The sequence below is a fragment of the Anguilla rostrata genome, chromosome 6 (assembly GCF_018555375.3).
Source record: "Anguilla rostrata isolate EN2019 chromosome 6, ASM1855537v3, whole genome shotgun sequence".
NCBI lineage: Eukaryota > Metazoa > Chordata > Actinopteri > Anguilliformes > Anguillidae > Anguilla > Anguilla rostrata.
In genome coordinates, this window is record NC_057938.1 from 11,150,138 (window position 1) to 11,176,392 (window position 26,255).

General features: G+C 39.2%; 1 long non-coding RNA gene across 1 annotated transcript; it reads right to left on the bottom strand.

The window, feature by feature from the left end:
• LOC135256508 (uncharacterized) lies at positions 1 to 26,255 on the bottom strand. Its single transcript, XR_010330446.1, has 3 exons — positions 25,964 to 26,255; positions 23,447 to 23,498; positions 1 to 482 (listed from the first exon to the last, which is right to left on the bottom strand). It is a non-coding gene; the product is annotated as an uncharacterized LOC135256508 (long non-coding RNA).

The window sequence follows — 26,255 nt, forward strand, 5'->3', positions numbered from 1 at the left end:
CTAAGAGTTATGACAAAGAGCGGATCACTACCAATTCGTCATTGATAACTATCGGGGATTCTGCACAGTGACTAAGATCACAAATTCTTTGTGGATGTAGAAGGTCACCAGAATACATGAATACTAGAATCTAAAAAAGCAGACAGGTGATATAAAATGTTGTACAATAAAAAACATATTAGATTAAAGACATAATATTTGCAATAAATATCCTAAAATAAGCTAAACTGTACATTCAGGGACTTCCACCCACCAATACAATTCAGTGAGAACATTTTTCGAGAGCTCTGAATTTATTCCGATAAACCGAGATGGAATCTGAAATTTGGGGGACATTCCATTGCAATCTGGGGGTTTCCAGCTCTCCATTTTCTCTCTGGCCCTTCCCAGCACATCTGGACCCTGGAATGTGGACTTCTCCAGGGATGAAAAACATGTGCATTTATGTTCGGGAAAGGAAACGTCAGACCCAGGCCTACACGCTGCATGGAATAAAAAAAAAGGGAATATTTATATTTTGTTGGAGGATTAGTTAAATTGTGAGATGTAAATGTTTAGTTGAGAATATATCAACACATTGTTCATTCTGAAGATAGAAGTTAGCCAAGAGATGGCAGGATTTAGCCACTGCTGAAGTTCTTTCAGTGAAAGGCTCTCTCCCTGGCCAGAGTTTGACAGTACCGGCTGAACTCCAGACATAGCTTGCACTTAGGGCTGCATTTTTAGAGAGCCAGAACTATCCTGTGATCATCTCTCAGAACATAAACTTTGACATTTCAAGAATTTAGAAGCAGGTTCAAACAATATTTGGGGCATAGAGTAGCCTGAAAGAACATTTTTTCACCCAATAAACAAACGTAAGTTATGACTGCCACCCTGATTTCAGTATGTTTCCAAAATAGGCACTGAGAGAGTATGAAATTCAGCTCAGTTTACTGGAAGTTCTACCCAGAGCACTCTGACTGTATTTTAACCTCATGAGAAGTTTTAAAAATAAAATAACATCCTATCCCTCGTTGGAATCCTGAATTTAAAATGGGAGCAATGAAGGCCCCCTTAAATGACAATTGCCGTATGACGTCAATGAGACAGGCTCTTGTTTTTCTGTCGGTTTAAGAACACTTCTTTTATTACACTAGTCGGAAGCACTTAATAGTAGTTTTATTTTATTTCATTAGTTTTTTTTTGTTTAATTAATGAAATGTTTCATTCGTTTTTTTAAAAGGTAGTTTTAACTTCATCATTCAAAAATGAAATGGATGAATTTGTAGGTTCAAAGAAAAAGTTCCACGGGGAGGGTCATAGTGTTGTGATTTAAGATGTTCTAAGGGAGAGCAACATATATAGATGATGATATGAGATCGATTCCATGTTTAAAGTTCAGGTTTTGTTATGACATAATAGTTGTAAATAAAAAAAATCTGTGGTCATGGCTAGTGCATGTGGTTCAGGGGAAAAGAATAGGTCTGATCTGTACAACATGTACACGTTACACCCACCTCCCACCATGTTCACATCAAACATCGTAATTTATTTTTCTTCTTCAAGGCGTAAGCGCAACAAAGCAGTGGAAGTACATGTAGTTTTTCAGCACTGGTGCCATCGGTGTCTACAGTTGGATATCGACTTTCTTTATGTGACCCTTTGGATAATGAGAGGACAATCCCAGCAGGGTCTTTTTTTGCTGTGATGAGAGAAGTGTATTTTAAATAATCATTCCCAAAGCCCTACGTGACTGGCTTTAATATACATTTTTAAAAAAGCTTTTGCAAGTCTCTTCCCTGAGCAGGCCAGCCATAAATAAGACCTACAGCGCAGGAAATTTCAGCTTGATCACTGGAGTTCCCGATGGAGACAAATGAGTTGCCAGATGGCTTTAAATGCAGGACAATCGCGGCAGCGTAGAGCAAAGCGGAGTGCATTAAGAGGAACTCCGTGTTCCATTTTTCAAATGGTGCATGAGTCATCCTTGTAGAGCACTCGCAGCTTTAACTGATGAGGCCTTTAGCGTGCCGTTTGGGAGCCATAAGGGGGAGGGGTGGGGGGGTGGGGGGGGGGGGAGGCTCAAGGCTGAGGCTCTTTGTTTTTGCGAACTTCATTTCCAGGAAAGGAACTCTGGGCAGGCCTGACACTGGAGCCCGAAACGTCACCAGGAACCTGTTCATTTTAGACTGAGATGGACAGAGAAAGAAACAGCTACTTTTGGATACAGCTAAGAATTTGCATATGTGAAGAAGAAACACAAAAACACACACACACAGACAGAGACATACATACATACATCACTAAATGCTGGGTATCTTCCCTGGTGATGCTCTGCCAGTCCTGTACTGCCGCCATCTTCACTTCCTGTTTGTTTAAGGGGCTTTATGCCTTCATTTTTTTTTTTTTTGCCTTAAAGTGCATGCAAATGGTTTATGTATTATACAGTCATTTGGACAATAATGAAATTTATTATTGAAACAAATTTTACCTTCAGCTGTGCACTCAGGGCACTAGGATTTTGCCCACATTACAGTATCTTTTCAAAGTTGTCGCTTGCTGTGTTGTGTTTATGTGTGTATGCGTGTTTTCATGTTTTTCCTCATGCCTTTTGAAATAGGTACATCATGGTGATGAAGGTCAGTGTGTCTCTCCAGTTTCTAATTGCACTGCATGTGACTTGATGTGTTAGATAACAGAATGTGACAGGCCTGTCAAACCAATGTCCCGCTCCCTGTAAGCACTCATTGTTGACTCTCAGTTGCCCCAGACTTAATTTTGTACACTGTATATTGTTTTCAAAAGACACAGCAACAGAGACCAAACAAACCAGGCCTTTTGACCCACCTCCTGCCTTGCGGTAGTCTGTCTCTGAACTCTGATGCAACCAGGGGAGTGCGGAAGAGTGAACTCATTCCAATGCAATGTTGCAAATGGCAGATACATGGAGTAAATTAGATTTCTTAAACGTATCTAATCTTTTAATATTTTTTTTTGCCTTGCCTGTTATTCGTGTTTATTGACTGTTCTTCTGTGCTTAAATAGCCGCTACTAACCCATTAGGAAAGTCATGCTGATGCTGATTGTACACCAATGAACACCACAAAGCGTTTAGTTCACAGTTTTTTCAGTCCTAAAGTCATTTTAAAGGGTGAATGATATCCGCCTGAGTGCACACAGGTACTGATTTCAAACTCCCTTACGTTTTTAATAAAGTATTAATGGTTAATTAATAGGGCCTTAATATAAAGTCTTACTTCAAATATTTAAATGGTCCTGTTCAAGATGTGATTTTACACAACGCCTGAGAACCTTGTTACAAAAGTAGGCCACAGAGCTATTTATAAAGCATGGAGCAGCTATTCTGGATGAATAATTATTAACTGCAATGCATAGACTGATTGGGGGATAGAAATATCCATTTAGCTGAATTCCGTAAACCACCTAAATTAATTTAGTGTAAAACTTTAAAGCAACTTCAGCAGGAATCAGTAAGATGCTCACACTTTGTCATCATTGAAACGACCCATTCAAATAAACATCCAGACCTGTGTTCTGAGTGAGATGCTTTAGAGCTGGTCAGGGGGCCACACTCAGTTTTGGGAAGGGCAGAGTTTTTCGACCATGTCCTTCAAACATATCAAAAAGCATGAAGATTTTTGTTGGGACCCATCAATAAACTGCGGAAAACTTGTACTAACCATGCCCAAATGCCTGCTTGCTATTTTCCATATTTGTGACAAATAAAAAATGGCAGGACCCATACGGAAGAAAATGACCTTTGACCTATGCATAATACTAGAGAGGTCAATTTGAATCAATTGCAATTTCACATGAAGCTTTCCGCTGGGCCACCAATCGAGTCAAGTCACATTTCTTAAAGACTTGGACTGAAATGGCAGAAAGACCATTAGCAAACAGGAAATGCTCAAACTTCGCATTTCAGTTTTTCATCCTTCAGCCTCGCTACCAGATGAAGGGTGAGAAAAACTGCAGGTGTCTTCATTTTGCTCCTTCATTTGAACCATGTCTCAGTGGAGATGGCTTTACCAAGAGATCGAGGCAATGACAGGCGCGGTTTATGCATGTTACAGATGAAAGTTCCCCTCCCAAATTATCTGCGAGCCAAAGGTAAATCTGCCAGCCACTGTCCTTCGCTCGATGTCTCGTAAAACAGTAAATCATCCTCCTCACCGGTTGTATCCCAAGTGAGTATTCAACTCAAATACTGGCAGAAGGACTTCCTGTCCTATCTGACCGGACAGTTTTATAGGTAACATTTGGAAAGGCATAAATGTATATTGCTGAGCACAATAGCTGTGTACAACCCACATAAAACGGCTGCTTTAGCAAGCCAAGCGTAGTTTAAGCAGGGGAAAAAAAACTCCAGCAGAGTGTGAAACGAGGCATAATCCTATAGGCTTTGTGCTGCTCGCAAGCCACTTCCAGGCATCTGGCGAGAATGTTGTGACCTCGGATAACTCCACGTCGCTGAGGAACTCGCTGGAATTCCAGAATGAATCGGAGGGAGAGAACAAAGGCTACGAGAGAAAGCATAGGTGCTAACTTGTGACCCATACCATGTATGAAATGGCTGCTGTACAAAATGCACAGTACATCATGCTCCTCTGATGTGCACAAGTAGTTCCATCAACTAGTATACAGGTGAAAAGCACATGAAAGCATTTTTACTTTATGTCTCAGATGAGCTGATTCCTGGTTAGTTTGGCGTGTGAGGTAACAGGCATGCAGGGGTGAAAGCTCAAAGCTGGGGTGGGAAGTTGGCCTGGGTATTACAAATTCTGGTTTCAATCGATTTTTCTGGCTCAGGTACAAGGTACGGGCATGTTTGTGGCATGTGAAAGAGGTAACAATATGGCTGTGTTCTATAGGACAGCTCAAATCTTGGGCTGCACTACTGGCACACAGATGTATCTGCTACAGAGAGAGAGAGAGAGAAAGAGGCTGCACTGTATCATCCACATTGAAAAAAATCATTTCTTCAGGGATGGAAAGAAAATAAAAAAGAGAGGTTTTAATCTCAGCTGCAGACTTCCTCTAATTTGTCAAGTCAGTCACCTCTTCATCACCTTGCTGTTGTTTCCCGGGCTCTGGGCAATAAATAAAGGGAAAGCTAATACCGCAATCTTCATTCTGTCTTTATGTCTTTTGTGCTTTCATTCTTTCCATTATTTCATTATTTCCATCCACCCTCTCCCCCATTCTCTCTCTCTCTCTCTCTCTCTCTCAAATACAGAAAACACCTTGGCACAGGACCTCAAGCAAGTCGTGCGGGAGCAGTAATCATGACAGGTTGGTGGAGATGATGCAGAGACGTTACAACTTAAGACGGATTAGTGGAGCTCTAATCAAACTTTTCGTTGTCTTAAAAGGGCTGAGCAAGGTCAGTGATCCGCTCCCATTCAGGCCAGCCTGGTGACACTGAGCTTCAGGAAAGCCAGCGAGACAGGATTTCAGATGACACAGGGGGATGAGAGGGCAGAGGGGAGGTCAGGGAGAGGAGCAGAGGTCATGAGAGTTTAAAGGGTTATTTTTAGAGGTTAGAGGTTATTTTTATTTTTATATTTTGTTTTACCTTAAAATGTTTATTTCAGTATTTATTATTTTTTCTTTTGGTCTGTGTATGTTTTAACATGAAAACAACTACGCACTCCCTTTCAGTAAATTCCAGACTGTACACTGACCACCTTATTACAAATATATTTTTTAGAGTGTTAATGTGACTAAAGCTTGATTGTTTATTTCACCTATTTTAATACATCTTCTAGTTCAAAAGGAAAGCTTTGATTTGGGACTTCATGTCAATTTACAGTCTATGCATAATCTACTGGTAAATGTTAGAGCCATGGACTATGGAATAATGTAATCCCTGGCTCTGAAAAAAATGAGTTAAGGCTGCCACCTGGTGGCTGAAAAGAATTTATGTTTTTTATTTAGGATATTTGTGATTTCCTCCATGCAACGGATATTACAGTTTTCCTGGCCATTCAGCTTGTGTACTAAATTAACAGAGCATAGCATTTTCACATTATTCATATTAACAAACATTACTGTATTGTCGTTGCAAAAGGCAGTCACCACAGACCATTTAAAAATGAACCCTGTAAACCAATCACAGCATTAATTAAATGCTTTTACCCTATTCACAAAACAAAACAAGCAAAGAGATGTCTGCTTTAGGGCTGGCACTGCAACAAATGTTTAAAATGTGTTAATAGTATATTAATAGTTTGAAAAATCTAGTTTAAAAAATTTGTGTTCAAAATGTGACCTGAAATCCTATTACTAATAGCCACTGTAGTTTCTCTGCCATTCTGAGTTATCTTCTGTACCTCAGAGATTGATCAAGGCTTTCTTCCAGCAACAGGACATCAGCTTAGAAATGAGAGAATTGTGACAAAAAAAACGTGTATTCACAACTAATTAACAAAAGACAAAGGGAATAATTGTTAGTGCAAGATGGTAACTGAAGACTGGGTTGTGACTTCCGCTGTAGTGGTGTCCTGTTTGTTGAATGATGTGTTTTGGTTGTGTGGTGATGCCAAAGGAACTCTGAGGGGTCCTTCTTCCCAGCAGATGACTGCTGGTTTAAATTTTTCACTGAAACCAACATCTTGACCTCAGGCTTACTTGGAATCTTCCACCAGGAGTGAAAGAGTGAACAGAACTAATATATATGATATATTGTAGATTGTATTGAGATGTGCTTGTAAACTATATAGGATTATATTACAAATTATATTACCAATTATTGCCTCACTGGAATATATCCTAATCTCATAAAAACACGTTTTCAACGTACAAAAATGCCAAGTTACTAAAAAGTATTGATATCAAAATGACGCCAAGTTACGATACTACAAACAATATAGGCTATCTTGCCTCACCGAAATGACATAAGATGTATCTCAAAGCAATGCTACCCAATATTTCCTCAGTTCTTTCAAGTCACTTGGCCCTGTGTATAAGCATGCACTACATGGACAGGCCAAACATATGTGTGGATGGCTCTCTCACAGTCAAGATTGATTGAATAGGTGTGTGTATGTCCAATTTGTATTGGTATGTAGGCCTATGTATTTCGCTGCCCAGGCTTTCTGTTGCGTGAATGATAGTATGTTTCTTGGTACAAGTGTGTTCGTGAATGTGAATGTAAGATGTTGCCAGGGAAATGTCCCCATGCGGATAAATAAGTTCTCTATGTATGTATGTACAATATGTGTTTTACATGCAGTATTTATTGTACGTAGCAAATATACAATAACTTGCACATGTACTCAAATTCAGTTCAGAAGCAAGTATAAACATGTTTTCTGGAGAAATGTGCTTCCTGTCGTTGCTCAGCAGCAGTTCTGTACATTAATGAATTTATACATTAATTCCAATGTACAATGTTCAATGTGTTCCATGAGGCAATTCGAAATATTTGTCTCTTTGATCTGACAGAAAGTTTGCATGACATTGTGAAATGGTAAGATTAGAAAACACAGGGCCAAGTGACTTGAAAGAACTGAGGAAATATTGGGTAGCATTGCTTTGAGATACATCTTATGTCATTTCGGTGAGGCAAGATAGCCTATATTGTTTGTAGTATCGTAACTTGGCGTCATTTTGATATCAATACTTTTTAGTAACTTGGCATTTTTGTACGTTGAAAACGTGTTTTTTATGAGATATCAGTTCTTTTTGCAAAGCGTTTTATTATGAGAGTGAGAAATGCGACCCTGCAAGAAACGGTTGTGGATTATGGCTATCGTTGTGTGAATCTGTACAGTCTGATGAGCGTGTACCGTTCAGCAGTTTCGGTTTGCTATATATGTAAAACAGTGGCTGTGAGAAAGGATGCAGTGGCGTAAGCGTAAACGCATCAGGAACGCAGATGGAATATGGTATGTACTCACGGATTTGACGTCCATCCAACGAGCCTTGACTGACAAAATAATCAACACGCCCGTAGAATTATAACTCCCTAGGTCGCAACTTGTGTAGCCTTCTGTCCTGCTCCGTTTTCTGTTATTTGGTGGAGATGCACTTTTAGTGTTTGTAAGGTTTATCTTTCTGTCCTGCTCCATTGTCTGTTATTTCGTGGAGATGCACTTTTAGTGTTTGTAAGGTTTATAAGGCATTTTGATAGGCTTATCTGCAGGTAGGAATCCTCTTCGCTGTTTTGCTAAACGAGAACCGGAAAACATGATAGTGGAGAGTAGGAGCAGACGCATATGTCCCAGCAGGCTTTGCATATGAGAGAAAACAACAGTGTGAGAGAAATTAAAATGAAATTACGAAATTCCGTAGTTGAAACAATATGTTTTTAGCAGAATGGGCATGTAGGTGAAGGCTGACATGATCACGGAGTATAGTGCGAAGTAAATGGAGTGGCCATGAGCGAGCTTATATTCCTTATCAAATGGTATATATAACAGTCGGTATTGAACATTAGTTGTTGAAGTGGAGGGTTAAATAACATTGCACTCATTATTTGCCTGTACTGTAATATAATCTATTGCACGAATGTGTTTTTCTCATGTTCAGTGCTAGTAGTTATACTTATGAGTGAATCATGATTTTAAATGTAATGTTTTAATGCGGAGCTGCAGAACGTACATACGTAGTAATTGTGTGTAGCCTATGTGGCTAGATAGAGAACAGGGCGAGGTAACATGAATGTAGAAACGTGGCGTTTGCTGATATTAAGGTTTTGTACGGTAGCCAAGTGAAGAAATATAGTTAGTAGAAATGGCACAGTGGTGAACTGGTGTAACTTTTAAATAAAATGAATACATTTGCGTCATGAAATGCATATGGGTGGCCGTGAGTGAGTGAGGTTTACCAGTCTGTGACTTCGTTAGCTAATGCCATAGCTATGCAATGCGTGAAATATCATTAGCGAACCTGTCGGTGGTTTTAAAGAAGAACACAAGCCAGTAAGCACAGAAGAGCTTCCGTTGAGTCCATATGGCTTAGCAATATTGTAGCCGGTCAATAACTGAACGTACAGACGGTAAGTCATAAAGCATATATCTTAGCAATATTGTAGCCGGTTAATAACTAAACGGTGAACGGCGGGCAGATATGGTGCAAAAGCAATAATTAAGAAGTAGTAGACAATTATTAGTGAGGGTCGAAGCAAGTAAAAGAAACGTGTTCCAAACTGGGCTTGAACATACGACCCAGTGTTCCCAAGCCTGTAACCTTACCCACTAGGCCACGGTCGGATTAGTTGTTCAAACTGCGGAGTTGCAGAATGTAGAGAAGTAGTAATTGTTTGTAGCGTATGTGGCTAGATAGAGAACAGAGCGAGGTAACATGAATGTAGAAATAGAAAAGTGGCGTTTGCTGATATGAAAGTTTTGTACGTAGCCAAGTGAAGAAATATAGTTAGTAGAAATGGCACAGTGGTGAACTGGTGTAACTTTTTAATAAAAGGAATACATTTGCCGTGATGAAATGCATATGGGTGGTCGTGAGTGAGTTTTGGTAAAGCAAATATAGGCGTAAGAAACGTTAGTGTAAAAGAGGAAATTTTCTGCCTGAGGGCGAGTCGGGGTTCAAGCCTTGTACCGGAGGTTTACCAGTCTGTGACTTCGTTAGTGCAGCACCATGCCATAGCTATGCAATGCGTGAAATATCATTAGCAAACCTGCCGGTGGTTTTAAAGAACACAGGCCAGTAAGCACAGAAGAGCTCCCGTTGAATCCATGTGGCTTAGCAATATTGTAGCCGGTTAATAACTGAAAGGTGAACGGCGGGTAAATATGGTGCAAAAGCAATAATTGATAAGTAGGCTAGTAGACAATTATTAGTGAGGGTTGAAGCAGGTTAAAGAAACGTGTTCCAAGCTGGGTTTGAACGTACGACCCCTTGTTCCCAAGACTGTATCCTTAGCCACTAGGCCACAGGCGGACTAGCTGTTTGAACGGGAAATGTTTCAGAGTAAAAATGTATGGGTATTTTGCGTGTGTATGCGCATTTTTGATTGGGTCGTGTAGGTGCAGATTTGGCTGGTGTCAGTGAAATGCCCAATGGGGAGACATGTTGTTAGTGGGATAGGCGGCAGGAAAAATAAGAATGAGAAGAAGAAAGAGAAGAAGAAGAAGAAGAAGAAGAAGGAGAAAACGCAAAATCCCCTTAGTTTGGGGCTTTATTGTGTGGACATGTGAAGTTGTTTATGAATTCTGTCTGTTGAAATGGGGTCAGAATGAACAGAATTTAATGTTTTTAAGGGCTGAGTGTCTGTGGCTGTTGTGGTTATTTCTGTGGGGAACCCTGAAAAGTGCCAAAGTCTCGGTGCTGTATAGGTATGGGGCATGCCCCCGCCAAGGCGTAACTTGGCGGGATGGCATACCTGCCATCCCAATATAACCAATGAAATGTATTACAAAGTAAGGGATGGTAATGTAATGTAAAGTATATTAATACATCAATATATAAACTAAACATATATAAGGATTTTAGGATTTAATCAGCATCTAGCTATATATTTCAGTTGTGTGAGGGAAGAGCCATCTCATTCCCCCACTGAATTTAATGTACCCACTGGAACACGCTAAGTCACCTAAACAAGGGTACTCCCACATGCTGTTGTTGACACATTGCGGAACATTTGGTTGTCATATATACATTGGAGAGGAGTAGGATGCAAAGAAGGAAGCATAACACTTAAATTTATATACAATAATTAGCAGACAGTAAGAGTGTACTGTTTGAGTGCCGCTGGCAGTTGTCTCTCTACAAAAGGATAGTGGTGTGCCTTTGTTACGTTCACCTAAAAACTTTTAGTTTTTCCCAATAAATCTAAAAATAATGGCAAATTCCAATTAGTTATATGTGGTAAATTGTACCTACACTATAATCTGTTTATCGTTGTGAGCTTTCCATGGTTTTCTATAGTTTTGTTGAGTTGTGCTGCATTCTACAGCAGATGTCGGACTACTTTCCTCTATGATTCCTTGTAATGCTTCAGCACAGTAAAATTTTAGTGAGCTTTTGTCCCAGTTTTCTAAGATCAATGTGGCTTGCAAATCAGTAAGCCATAACCAAATGGAGGCTGGACCCACTTCAAGCATTTTCCATTCTCTGAAGAATCACGTATGGGTGGGAGCTGAACTTTTCAAAATGGTAGCTGCCTACAAGCACAAAGAAGGTTTGTGATGTGTAGGAGTAACAAAATGCTGACACTGTAGCCAAAAGCCTGTTCAAGTTGTTTTGATTGAACAAGGTTGTAATTGGATTGTGTATTTTTTTTTTGTTCTTCCAACTTCCTCAAGCCCTATGAATAGCGTGCCTTCTCAAAGAATTACACATAGGAAATTGTGATCTTCCTGCACATCATGTCAGAAGGGATTAGCAGAAATGGGCAGGCAGCTCTACTGCTCAGCCTTTCTCTGCTTTATGATGAGTGGAGTTTGGAGGGAGGGGGTGGGGGTGGGGGGTGGCTATTCACTTTTAAGACTATAGTATACTTCCCACACAGGCACAAGTGGATGTTTGCAATGGGAAGTGCTAAAGCACAAAATGTCTACAGTACTGTGTGTGGTTTTTATAGACACGGCAAATTAGGAAATTTTAATCTAGCCTGAATGACCGACCCACATCTTTAGGCAGGGACTGGGCAAGGAAACATACAGTCATATTTAATTAGTAGCTATGTAGATTTTTATTATTCATATCAGTTTAAAAATACACTGTAAGAATGTTTAAATAATGAGCTTGAATTGGCATCGGAAGGAGGTTGCTCGAGTGCATTCAATGCGTATATCTGGTTGTATATGAGCTGGATAAAATTTAACGTATATAAATGTATTTGCTGAGTACTGTCATCATCATCACTTTAGAATGAGATAAACCATCACAAACTTTAAAAAAAAAACCCATGCAAGTAAGACCTACTTCAGTTGTACCAAAATAGTTCTGTGGTTCCAGTTGTGTATTGCGCAACTCATTTACAATCATAATTAATAATCAATATAATTTACATCATCAGCCATCTATAAATATTAATAGCTAAAATGTAAGAATTCCTGCAACCATCTCTTAGTCCTTCAAAGTGGGCTTTTTAAAACTGGGTTATGATAAGGTCATGATGCAGTTATGTCGTCAACTTGCATTATTCATTAAATATACTCAGTAGTGTAAACATTCCCAGCAGTTCAAATGAGGGTGAATTATTGATGGGGTAACGATGCTGACATTCCACATGCACCATTTCTCCTAAATCCTCATTAAAGACGCTATCCTGTAAGCCACTATTCCTGGCGTCCTTTGACGGAGATGTCACGACGATCAGTGTGATCTAGCCCTAGATTTCTGACGTTTGAATCTTTCTGAATGTCAGCTGGCTAACTACACAATGATTATTCACCAGCAATAACTTAACTCAATTTAATTATGTTGATGTCCCATGTGAAAAATTGTATAATCTGCATAAACTTTAATGATACTTAAATTGGTGTAATGATGCTGTTACACTGGAAGGGTATTGTAACAACAATGCAGTATGCAGGGGTAATGGCACTTTAGTGCTGTGGAGGTGCAATTCTGTGGTCTAATACAGGTAGCAATACAAATGATCCTTAGAACCCAGGGTTCGCCTCTCCTGCATCTACACTGGTCCACATAGCAAATGATATGATGAGCCTGGTGAACTATAGACCAATGTACACACTTAAAGACCGACTAATCACACTGGTATTGTTTCTCCAGGGATGGCTAACTCTCACTCATGTCTGTGAACTTTGTTTTTCATCACAAAAGGTGACTATTGATGGCAGTCTCGATTAGAATTTGCTTTAAATGACACCAGACGTAAATCCATTTTGTAGGGAGAAGGACACACCGTGAATAACACAGTAATAACGCAGGATTACAGTAGACAGCAGGAAAATGAACGCTAGTGTCTGCCGCTCTGTGCTGACCTTATAGATGCAGTTCGTTGTTCCACGATGGAGCATTTCTGTTGCACATTGTACAGGTACTGCAGTAGAGTTCCATATGGATGCTGCTCACATGGAGAGCTGACACACGTGGTGTGGCACTATGACTAAACAGCCCATGCCAGACTATCAAAATGGTTCCATTATCCTGTGACATCTTTTCCAAAGTAGCAAACATGCTAACGGTAATTAAGCTGACACGAACAGCGGGAAGAATGGTGTGGCTTCGAGACACCACTCAGATGCTCTCCAAGCTGTCAGCTCTCATCTGCGCGGAACGGGCTTTCAGGGAAACAGATTAAGGGTCTCGTCGCAGGACAATTAATAATACATTGCACTTCCTCTGTTCCACCGCACAGAAAAGCATTAGCTACCGCTGCGACACAATGGTTGCGTTTAATCTCTAGCTCTGAAAACAATGGGGAACTGGAGGCTGACAGAATGCTCCTAATCTCTCCGGGTGTGCTAATGCATCTTTACGGTGCGGGTGGAAATAAAGAAAAGACGTGACGCCAAAGGTTTATTCTCCTTGTTTGACGCATCATTCTGTACGCATCTGAGGCTGTTTAACTTTGCTTAACAATGGCATCCGAAGCAAATTGCAAAACTGTGTAAGCTGTTGAGGGTTTTGCGCCAGAAATATTCAAGAGTCGTTCTCTGGGATATACCAGCTTTCGCCCACATTGGATTAAAACCCGCGACCACCTTGTCATGTGGGTTCAGCCAATAGTGCTGCTTTGCGCCCCGCAGTGCGTGCTGTGCCACAAAACCTTCAGCAACCGAGGTCAAGCCCCTCTGAGTGAACCATGAGTTTAAAGGTAAGATTTTAGCTCCCACTGTAGAACACCAATGATCCTAGCTGATATTAGGTCATGGCTGGAGCTGTTCCCAGGATACTGAAATGCTCCAACTCTGCAGGAAATTTCCTGTGCGCTTCCCCAGAAGGAACACAGCCCTGTCACCTGCTGATGAATTTAAGCATCTCTGCTTTCCAAGAAGTATCACTATCAACCCCCCCCCCCCGCATGCACACACACACCCTCACCCCCACACCGCAGTTGTGAACTGAAATCTAGCATCTGTGCTGGGCTTCTGGAACATCTGGGCTCTTCTGTCTTTAGGGCCCTCTGTGTTGTATCAAGGTTCAATCAGTTTATTACTGGAGGAGAACCAACACTGAAGCCTCAGCCTCAGTCTCTGCGGCAGCTCAGATAAGTGTTACCACTGCCAGAGATATCCTCCTGTGATCTGGCCAGTGAATAGGGGGAGATAACACCTTCCTGTGCTTGCTGCTCCACAAAACATTTTGGAAAAAAAATTAAATAAATCCTCCACAGGAGATTCTGTACAATGAAATGCTTGTAGAAATGGAATGTACTAAAATGCATTGATATAAGATGTATTATCTATCTGGATACTGCAAAATTTCCCAATATATGGACATACATGCAAATTATTGCCAATTTAAGGTTATGCAATGCATATTTTAAATATACATTTGTTTCAATGGAAGAGCAGATTTAATATGTTCTATGGTGTTATTTTTATCAAGCTCAAGTTTGATAAAATAGCACTTAAGGGGAGATTTGAACTGGGTATAAGTGTGAGCTGAACTTTTATTTCAGAAAAAGGTCGTTGAAATTGAGTAAGACAAATGTGGTTATAATGCATTCCCGTTTGTTGATATATAATAACAATTGAGGCTTGTTGAGGCATTCATGCAATATGTATGCAGTTTGCCAAAGACAACTTCTGTAATTCTGTAGCTTTTACACTATACATAATTGATAAATAAATAAATAATTCATAATAAAAGATAATTATAGATGCTTATTTGCTAGACGCATGAAGGCCTCTTTAAATAATACTATTTAGGAATTTATTGTGGTCAGAAAATAACTAAGAAGATTTGTGACTTTTAGCAATAGCAAATGTATTCATGTCTTCTGCACAAATGGAATTGAAATGTGCTGCCATGCTGCACACAGGCACACAGGGGCCGTTTGTGTCTTCATTAGATTGTTGGATTATTTATCTTTTTTCCATTGAAGGGGGTCATGTCCTGCTAGTTCTTATAACCTGTCATAGTTACAAGGGGAACAAAACACTCTTGTCAAAATCTTCTCTTGGCCAGTCCTACAATGTCTCCTGCTGTGGAGCAACTAAAGTTGTTCAACTAAAGCATTTTATTCAGGTATTTTAGAGGACATATTCAAGGAAACATAAATTACTCAGTGGATCCACAAGCAGAGCTGAAATAGCTCCTTCTGTGTGTCAAGAAACTTGCAGATCTATCTATGATATTCTTCTCAAAACCCAAACACACAACATCGATGTTGAAAAATTATACTCCTAATGCAATGTCATGTTGTGGTTGACTACATTATGTCAGTGAAAGTAACATGATTCTCATTTAAAATATAACTTTAAGAGAATATGCTTCACCTGTAGTGTACTGCTCTCACTTGAGTAGTCTTGTTTTGACTGTTGATCAATGTATACTATTGTCTGATATCAGTACAAACCTCTGTTACCTCTTTTGCAGCTGGCTTGCAGCCATACAACAGCAGCAATTTTAATGTGTAACAGAAGAGGGCGCTGCTTCTCATTTTAGCCCCATAGTGAGTGTATCTCTACCGGCTGCTGGTGCCTTTAGTGTTTGGTAAATGGTAAATGGACTGCATTTATATAGCGCTTTTATCCAAAGCGCTTTACAATTGATGCCTCTCATTTGCCAGAGCAGTTAGGGGTTAGTTGTCTTGCTCAAGGACACTTTGACACGCCCAGGGCAGGGTTTGAACCGGCAACCCTCCGACTGCCAGACAATCGGTCTTACCTCCTGAGCTATGTTGCCCCAGACATAGCTCATATACATTTGCGTGTATGTATAATTGTACTGTGAGAAATCATTAGACATCTGGCAGTTAGCTACAATGATACATAAGGAAACTGAAACTGATGCTCAATCTGCTTCTGACTTTTTGGAAAGCAAAACAAAAGTCACGTAAGTACTGGATTCATATAATTATTGAAAACTAATATAATTACTGCTTTTTTTATTATAGTACGTATACTTTGTTATAAAAAGGCTCAGAAAAATTACCAAGATTTTAAAACATTATCTTTCAAATGACACATTTTCAGTGCTGCATACATTAATCGGCCATAAAAGCCAAACGAAAATGATGTTTGAGTTTAGCACAGTGTGCCGCTCCAAAAAGGTGTGGGAGTAGAACCTGACCACACCCTCCAGTAGGCTTTTTTTCCCTTCTTTCTATTTCCCTCTTTTCTTCTCTTTTTTTCCATCTCTGCATCAGCTCACTTGACACTCCACCCTGCCACTGAGCCTTTAGCGCTGATCTGAGGTAGAGGATATGGGGTTGCTGGCGGATGCTTGCTGTAGGCTGCGATTGAGCAATCTGGGGGGGGCGGGTGGTGGGGGAGGAGGGGGGGTTTGTGCACTGGCCCTGGGACAATGCGGGCCGCGCGCCATGGCAGCTGAAGCTGGGGCAGATATTAATCTTCTGCGATGACTTACGAGTCCTCAGCTGACAGAACATAGTGCAAGGAAAGGAATTTCTATTTGTTCCCCCAGAGATTAAGCTAAAGGCTACGGCGATGTGTTCCTCTCTCTCTGAGTGTACTGGGAGGGGTGGTGTTTGGGAGTGAGGGCGGGGTGCGGCACTCAACCTCTGCTTTTATTTGGAGACAAACTTTTCACTCCTGCTTTTTTTGCGTACCCTGTTGCATGTTTAGAATAAAGCCGCCCTCTTTCTGATATCACATTACTTTGTTTACCCTAGGTCAGAAGCATGCAACTGTGTTCGTTGAGAGCCACGAAACCTGCACATTTCCCCTTTTATGGAGTGCATTGCTATGTGGCATTAATTTACACAAACAACACAGCCAAGTAAATTTTAACGTATGATTAAATGCTGTTATGACAATCCCGGATACATCTCTGGTACAACGGTGGCCTAGGACCTGACCCAACACAATACAGATGATGGATATTTAGCATAAATTACCTGTTCTCTCTGTTTTTCCTCTCATATTCTGACTGTAATATCCTCCAAACTCACTGAAAGATAAATACTTGGTGCAAATAACCATGCTCACAAATTGTATTCTCACAACTAGGGATAGGCATTGAGAATTGGAAACTGCTTTCAGTTTATGACATGGGAAACAGTTGATTGGGGGTTGCATGTTTTAAAAAAAAGTTAGTTATGTTATTGGTGCAGGGAAGACCTACTTTACTTCTACACTTCTACAGTCCAACTTCACAGTTAGGGCTCTGTTTTCTGGTTGGCACATGGTTTGTCTCGAGCCATTACACTGGTGAAGTGGCATTTTCATCATGGACCTAGAGCCGTTTGGCAATTTCATGACAAACCATGCGCCAAGGTAGATGGAGAGCTGCTGCTGGGTGTATCAGTCAAAATCGAGCAGCACACTGCAGTTTTGGTGCTGCTCATTGCAACTTTGGCGTCACTCTAGTCTGTGGTTTGGACGTTGCCTCCTGCCTGCTCAGACCACATTTAAGGCACAAGTCGTAGACCAGCGGAAGGCAGTTTGCTCATTTTGAGAAAGCGAAATGAGCAAGAAAGATTTTGAAAAAAGTTCCACCCCTCCCACTCCCTTCCCTCGGCTCTCTCTCCCAAGCCCCTCCCTCTAAACACATGCACGTGCACTGCCTGACATCAGGGTACCGGGGAGTTGCTCAGACCACATCTATGGCACAAGTCACAGCACAGTGTAAGACAGATTGCTAATTTTGGGGTTTCCCATGCAACGCGTGCATGTTCACAGCCTATTCAAAAGACAGTCAACGGTTTTTGTGGATTGATTATGTGCTGTCTAATTTCACCTTGATATAAATCCCACAAGCAGGAAAATGCACACTTTTTATTTATTATTCATTCTATTCATTACTGTATTTATTCCTGTTTTTAATTGTTTATGGCTGTTCTTATACTACACTTCCGTCCCTAGGGTACTGAATTTAATTCCTTTTCTTACACCCATCTGATAAGAATGACAAAAAACACAACTTGAGCAATATTTTCATTTGAATAAAGTGACTAATTAAAACAATAGCTACAGTATTGGCACAAATTATGGATAGCTGCATTTATATACAGAGTGTGACGAGTGTGCAGTATTTTGCAACAATTTCTCTTTTTGGCATAATAAATGTAATATGTAATGAATGTAAAATCAACATAAAACAAAAATGAAAAAATAGAATTAGCAGTTTTGTTAAACAAGTAATAATAAATACACCTTTTTATGTGTATAAGTTCATACTAACATAATTGCGCAGTCTAATGTATCTTACTGTTGGAAATTGTATAATCAGCTTGAACATGTATTTCTGTGTCCAGTATTTTTCTACATAAAATGGTAATATTTGTATAAAGAAAGAAAACCGTTTTTTGGCGTATATACTTTATTTAAAATTACTGATGATCACAGAACTTTTGAAAACATTTTACGGAAGAAAATGGCTCTGAGAAATAACAACAGAAGAAAGAGCACAGATAAATGGTTTAAGAGAACTAAACTGCACAGTGTTCCCATAATTTGTTATCTCCTGCCCAGCTAATTTAACATCTGGTACCGCTCCATATAAAAGAGATCGATAAACAACAAGCCATGTTAATGTTTTGTCTGGAGGGGTTAGTTAGTCTAAAATAAAGTTCATATATGAATCATGTTATTCGTGGAGACAAAATAATAACCAAGGAGAACGTTGTCTGCAACATATGCAAATAGAAACTGCAGGTTTTTTTTTCTTTTACGTTTGAGTAACTGTTCAAACTGAGTCATTTTACTGCCGTGAACAGGATCACTGGTATTGTTATAATCTTCCCTGGATTTATTTTGTGTAATAAAACTTGAAGGTACTGTTGTGATTATTTTGTAGTCACAGCATAAATGTGTTTAAGTTATTTAGCTACAGGCTTAATGGGAAATTAAAACTGGCCCATAATAAACATTTAAGCAATATTTTATTAAAGGTGCAGTAGTAGTAGGTTTGTTGTAGAACTTTTGTTAATAATTGGTTAGATTTCCTTAACAGATGCTCACAGATATCAATAAATTAAAAGGTGTAAGAACAAATCCGGTCTCTCCGACTGCCCCAGGCTCGGAAATCAGCCACTCTAAATTTCACTGTGCCTGAATCATAACAACCAACAAGGACAGTTCTGTTGCCCTGCCTGTCTGTTAAACTTATTGCATGTGGCATTTACAATTCTGCATCTGAATTGGCCTGTTTGCTAAAAATTTATTCTGATTGGGACACCAGGTGATTGTGGGTTTTTTTTCTCTATATGTCAATATTGCTGTTATACCACAGTGTGCCATATTATAACATAATTAACACCTTATGAGGTCAGGGCAATGTCACAGGCCAGTCGTGAGGATGTTATGACTGTGAGCTGAGATAGCTTTAGTAATAAACTCTCTCCTCTGCCCTGCTTGTCTGAACTGGTCCAGTAGTTTGTGGAATTCTGTGGAGTCCCTTGTTAAATGCAAATTGCCCAGTGTTCCAGAAAATTGAATGTACACAAACCCCTCCCCTTTCTCAATTCATCAAGGCAAATCATTGTTGTAAATCACTGAAAGCTCTCCCAGTATCCCAAGTTTAATCATCATTCCTCACTGATATCCTCTTGCCTCCACATGATCCCTGCTTTGGGGGAGTGTGCGCAAATCTCAGGAGCTGTTGTCGTGTTGAAAGAGCTTGTGTAAACAGTGCTAGGTGGAACCGCACTATGAGCATGGCTCCTCCCTGAGTAGGCGATATGCGAGCAGCAGCTGTTATGTAGCCCGGGGTGTTTTATTTGGCATGGCGGGGAATGCGACCAGTGATACATTTCAGGAAGTAGCATTCTCAGAATCAGAGGTCAGCTGGTTGAGGCAGGACCAATCAGGACCTCCGCACACAGGGTACATTATTTTACCACTGTGTTGAAATGCAGTCTTACTCAATGGTTTTGTTAAGCAGCACAATATTTTTCTATTGGTTTGTCAGTGAGTACTCTCAACAGTGAAAATGGATATAACAATTACAGTCTCCAAAGAAATGTCCACTATCGTTGAGCATACAGCTTCCCACAGTTCTGAAATGTACTTGCTGTGGTAGTGCCCAAAAACCAAAATATGGTCTATTAGCTATAATGCACAGTGCTTTAAATGATGGAAAACAAATAACTAGCATGTGTGACATCTGACAGTTTATCCTAATATTTTTATTAAAACAAAAATACATCATCAGAAATTGGTGATTGTTACTGATATTTTTTGCTGTGTAAAAGCAAAGACACATTTGGAACATTCCCAACAAGGAGGTTGTGCCTGGTTTGTTGAACAAATGCTGAGTAGTGTAATGTAGTAAACATTAATAAATGAGTTTTAATATAAATATTAAAAATAAGTTTGATTTGAAATTCTGCCAAATTTCATCTATTTTGTTCTACCTTTTCTGATTGTTTACTAATGTTAATGAACATTCATAGCTAACATAAGATAACAGAAACAAAGTTTGTGAATATGTTAGCGGACATTCGCCTTGTTGAACATCCCTAACAAATTTTTACTTCATTCTATGACAAATTTCAGAATTGGAGCAATGCAGTTGGTATTTGTCTTATATAAAGTAATTTATAATGTATTAGAATAGGCAGGAATGAACCAGAGGCAGGCTTTGCGATGTCAACTTTTGTTAGACACTGTTAAAAACATTCGTTTTTTGTTTTGTTGTTAAAATGGGTCACCAAATACATCCGAGCAGCCTGCACAAGTAAAGCCTATGTGTGGGAAACCCTGGAATAGGAGGAGATATTGTGTCAAAGCTGACAAACAGTACAGCCATCCATGAGTTTCACTAAGTCTTCATTCTACTCGGAGAATATTTTAGACCATACTGACCTTCTGACATCACAACAATTTTCTGTCATATTCCTTTACAGTATAGCTATGCAACCTTAAGATATAATGTCCTTATTCAAATGATCATTGCTTTGAGCACAAGTCTTTCCCTCCCCATTTTGAAAAGTGTTGGAGATTTAAAAAGCACTGTCATTTCTAGTGGGTTACAGCCCTTCAAGAGCATTGTTAAATCGAATTAAGGGTAAACAGAATCATGATTGATTGAATCTCCATCCATGGCTGGACAAAAAGAACAGCTTAATTCCATCAGGTGTTTAACTGATATCACAGTAACACAAGCAGATATGAGTCGTGTACATTCAGGGGTGAGAATAATTTCCATAAAATTAAATTAAGACATTTTTTTCACACTGTTGATACTTCTGAAAATTTGAATCTTGAATTTCAACATACGTTTTGACGTATACTAGGGATGTCTTTAATTTCTGTTGGGGGGCTGAGCATACCATCCTCTACATCCTCTACCGTCCTGAAATCTCTTTGGGGCTTGATAATTTATGCAGGCAAATCTCTGAAATTCTGTAGAAATATATATATCATTTAAATGAAAATTTATATTCATCACTCCAAGGGAATTTTTGGAAAAAAAGGCAGGGCAACTGGCAGAGAGCCATGCCTCGAGGATACGAATTAACAGTACCAGGAACATTAAAGCTCCAGAGGAGCCTAAAATGTAAAAAAAAAAAAAAAAAACAACCTTGTTTAATATTGAAGCATGAGAGATTGGAGCCGATATGATTTCAGGTGGCTGCCAAGCTTTGAGTCTTATTAAGCTGTTAACAGAAGATCGTCCTGCGGTTAATTTTTAATTAAAGTGTTTGTTGAAATTGGCCAAAGAAAAAGGGAAATACAGAGAATGCGATGAGAACACAGTGACACACCTTTAAAATGTTTAAATGCTGCATTCATATTAAATTAGCCAAGTATGGACTGACTCCAGTAGAAGCTACAGTATAACTGGTAGCCTGATAGGGTTACACCTCGCTGTAATAACAATGTCGATTGGTTGAGTTGTGCTAGATAGTGACAGTGCTGATGAAGGACTCGATAACTGCTTACATGATTGACACAACAAAATTATTCAAGTTTGCTCATGCATTAGGAGGACATGTCCGCAGATAATATAGTTTTCAAAGGTTGAACTTCTACATAAATACACGACTCATACCTGCTGATTTGTAAATACTACTCTTGATTATTTGTGTGCTGCCTCTAAAAGAACTTTGAACTGCTTACTGCAGAAAGTACCAAGAGTGCAGAACATATAAACACATTAAATCAAACTGCAGAATGCCTTTCCCTTCACTCTGTGAGTATTTCATCTGAGCAAATATTATGTTTTTTCCAAGTCTTGCCCCAAGGCTATCTTGTACTTGTACAGCATTGGTAACAGAACATGCGGGACTTGCAAAATGTAATGTGTTCTGATTATGTTGGATAATATTACATCATTAGCTGACAATTACATTCCCTTTAGATATAATAACTGTTCATTTTCTAATTCTCATGGGGCACGTTATAAAGAAACATTCATTCTGGAATATATTCTGTCTCAATATGCCCCATAATAATATAATTTAATATCAAGTACACCAGCTCACTTTTAGAATATACAAATATATTGTGTTTTTTTAATTTAAAAAAGTAGTAGTAAGACATACATTTTATTGTTAATTAATTCAATAATACATTTGATAAGTAATAAGCATGTTATGCATATTATATGAATAGTAAACAAAGAAGAAATATCCTTCGTCATTCTGAGAAATCCTTGGACAAATGGTAACAAGCTCCTTGGTTTCTTGTTGTCGTTGCTGCAACTGATATTGATTAATGTCTTCTACAGGTTTTATCATGTACGGACCTATCATTAGATGACAATATTTACATGATGTAGAATGTAACACAGTAATTTGCCGTATATGTACAATGTGTTAGCGTATTGTCTTCAATATACAATATCTGAGGTAAGCAGTGATAGTACCAGTAATTAATGGTATATTATGGTATATTCTGAAATCTCAAGTAATGCTGAAACTGCAGATCATGAGAATCTTTTTTCCATTAATCCATTAATGCAACTTATAATGAAGCTGGTGCTTTGTTCAGCTCTTTGTATTACTTCTCAGTATCAATGCTGAAAAGTACTGCTGTGCGCTCGGTGACTTCTGAAGTTGCTAAAAATGAGTGAATAATTATTTTATTCTTTTAAAAAAGGAGCAGCACCACTAAAAGTACAAATTAATTGTTTTTATATGATGAAAACTCAGCAAGTAAAAATGCCTTCCAAGAGATGCTGTTCTCTCTAAAATGAGACCAAGGGTACAAAAACAGTATGACTTGAAGGGGTTGAGCAACAGTGGCTTCTGCAAGCATGACTTATGCCCTGTTTCAGCTTTATAATCCCCCTCTTTATCACATACACACCCAGGTTTGGTTAACTACATGGAAGATGCACAGTGGAGACTGCTAATGCAGAACACTTATAAACTGTATTGTCAAACATAGCACAAAGCTTACTGCAGTTAAGGTACTGATAGTGTTGATTGTACCTTATCTGTACCAGTGAGATCGTTCAGATGTCCTTTTCTTGAGGGAATTCATCTGAAATAAAACCAGGGAAAAATAACATGCATTATAGAATGAACACAGTTGTTGATTTTTGATAAAAATGGCTTTATGAAACAAAACAACACTGTGTTAAATGTGTGGATATCAATTTAATTAGTCATTTGATTATATAATCAACCACTAATTGAATGATTAAAAAAAAAAAAAAATTGTTGTTGTTGTTGTTGAAAGGGCTACTTTATTAGATCTATGTGCTGCTGCTAGTGTAATACATGTGGCAGTGAACTTTGCAAAGTCCCTCTTGGAATCTCCTGAATCTCGACAGTCGCATTCCTATTTAGAGATTTTGGATAAAATATCATAACTATTGTTTCGGGCCTCTGGACCGTGAAGGGTGTAATGAATGTTTTAATTGGAATCCATTTTTAAATTAACATCTGCCACATGCACAGCTCTAAAAATGCAAGTGTCAAAATGGCGATCAATCTGAGATGTGACTCCTCCTGTCTGAAGGTGGAATTTAATCAGCAGAGCGAGGCTTCCAAAGCCTTCAAGAATCCCGTGACCCTGCACGACCCCCGGCCTGCCCGAGATGTTTGGGGTGAGTAACATTAGATGCATTTTGCGAGGGGTTTGCAATCCCAGCATGCCATGGAGTCTGATTTTCCCTGAGGATACCTTCCTGCCAGAGCCCCCCGCCCCCTAGAAACAGAGGCTATCAAAGGAAGGGAAAGGGCAGTGACCGGTGAATATTCACTTGTGTAATATTAACCTTCATTTGCATTTTACCATGCAATGCCAGCATAGTAATACCAAAGACAAACAAGTCATCCAGAAGATGCTGGTTTCCTGCTTGTTTACTTTTTCTTTCGCTCATCACCCTGTCTCTTTTTCCCTTCTGTCTTTCTTATCTTCTTTTTCTCTATGTGGGGTGGACATTTGCTTCTTCTAATGAGATGATACTGTGCTCGTGATTATTTTCAGTAAGAGCAGTTTCTATGGCATAACAGTAAATACATACAACAGGTTAGGTCTGTTTACTTGCTTACTCTGCTTATCCCCCCAGCAGTGGGGTAAGGAGAGGTACTTAAACCAAGCGCAAGGCTGACAGCAAAGTGTTAACCAGACATTTGAAACTGGGAAACGAAGCTCCAGCTGGCAACAGGACTAATTAAGCTGCAATTGTCAGTCATGAGGTCCGCATAAGTCTGAGTTGACTACACAAATGAAGAAATAGCCACCCTCATTCTGGGAAAATTTTAATACACAGAAGCAATCTAGGTTTTGTTGTAGCATAGTTTTGGATGATGATTAATGTCTATATGTTCCAACTTTAACTGACTTTCCTTGGATGGGTTTCATGCTGCATAGTTTGCATTCTGTAGAATGAAAGAAGATAGGTGGTAATATAGCCCACAATTTTACCAAATATCATCTAACAACAGAACGTGGCAAAAGCTTGACATTGTTTTGTGGTATCTATTTATTTTGAACACACAGTTCACTGCAGTTGACGACAAGGCATGCAGTAATGTAAACAGGATAATGGCTGATTATCCTTATATTGACAGGGATTAAACAGAGATTTAAACTAGCTCAGTAGTTGCCCTTCTTTTTGCCCATTTCAAAACATTGCTGTGTATGCATTTATTCGAACTGAAACTAATTTTTAAAATTCTCACTGAAAAAAAAATTAATATTAACAAAATGTAGCAATGTTGCTACATTTGAAATAGTCAAGTGTGAATCACAGTGTGGTACCTTCTCTTCTCCAGTCAACAAAATTTACCTGATTTTAAATGGAAAAAGTAATGAACATACTATAAGGAAAGGCACTGAAGAAATTAAGTTCTTACGTGCTGCCTCTTTTGAATGTTGTAATTATTATATGAGTGATTTTTTATGGGTTTTGGTAGCTTGACTGATTAGCTGCTGATTAACAGCTGTCATTTGTCATGGACTTAATCACAACTGAACTATGCCTGAGCTGTGTATGACTGAGAGTTCCTGCATGCTCCCTTAAACATGTCAGAGGCGAACAGTTGTGAATTCAAATTGGTACTGGCAGAAATTCATCTGGGGCCTCATTTATAAAAATGTTCTTAGATTTATACTTGAACTTAGTCTTAAGATCATTTCCGATGGTGTGCTTAAGTTCGATTCATAAAAGATGCCGAGCATAAAAAACCTTGCTTACGCAGGTTCTAAGAAGCCTGTTTGTAACTTACGCACCTATGATCTTTAAATCTCAAATTAACTTAAAATTGATGGCACCTGAATGTGCCTTACAATCAGCGATTTCCCCTTGTATAATGCTAGTACAAATGAAGACTTAGTCAGGAATAGCCATGGACCAAAAGAGAAAAGCAAACTTTTTGGATCACGGCGATGGTAAAGGAGAATTGTTCATAAAGCTAATGCAAAGTTCACCACAGGTTTGGACGCATATGCGTCCCAAACTGCAATACCCCTACTTAGCCAGCAGAAAAATCACTTACGTCAAGTCTGGACTTTCTGTAGAGATAAGATAATTCCCACGTCAAAGTACACGTCCTTACAATCAGCGATTTCCCCTTGTATAATGCTAGTACAAATGAAGACTTAGTCAGGAATAGCCATGGAACAAAAGAGAAAAGCAAACTTTTTGGATCACGGCGATGGTAAAGGAGAATTGTTCATAAAGCTAATGCAAAGTTCACCACAGGTTTGGACGCATATGCGTCCCAAACTGCAATACCCCTGCTTAGCCAGCAGAAAAATCACTTACGTCAAGTCTGGACTTTCCATAGA